The sequence below is a fragment of the Eimeria mitis genome, genomic scaffold (genome assembly GCF_000499745.2).
Source record: "Eimeria mitis Houghton genomic scaffold, Emh_scaff2543, whole genome shotgun sequence".
Taxonomy (NCBI): Eukaryota; Apicomplexa; class Conoidasida; order Eucoccidiorida; family Eimeriidae; genus Eimeria; species Eimeria mitis.
Window position 1 is genome coordinate 1 of NW_013570884.1, and position 228 is coordinate 228.

The window sequence follows — 228 nt, forward strand, 5'->3', positions numbered from 1 at the left end:
AAGCTGCATGAAATAGCAGCAGCAGCTGCAGCACGAGCAGCAGCAGCAGCAGCAGCAGCAGCAGCAGCAGCAGGGTTCCTTGCTTCTTGATGATGGAAACGGTATCCGCAGCAGCTCCGGCTGCCGCAGCAATAGAGATTAAAGCAGCAGCAGCAGCAGCTGCTGCTGCTGCTGCTGCAGAAGCAGCTGCTGAAGCAGCAACTGCTGCAGCAGCAGCAGCAGATCCAG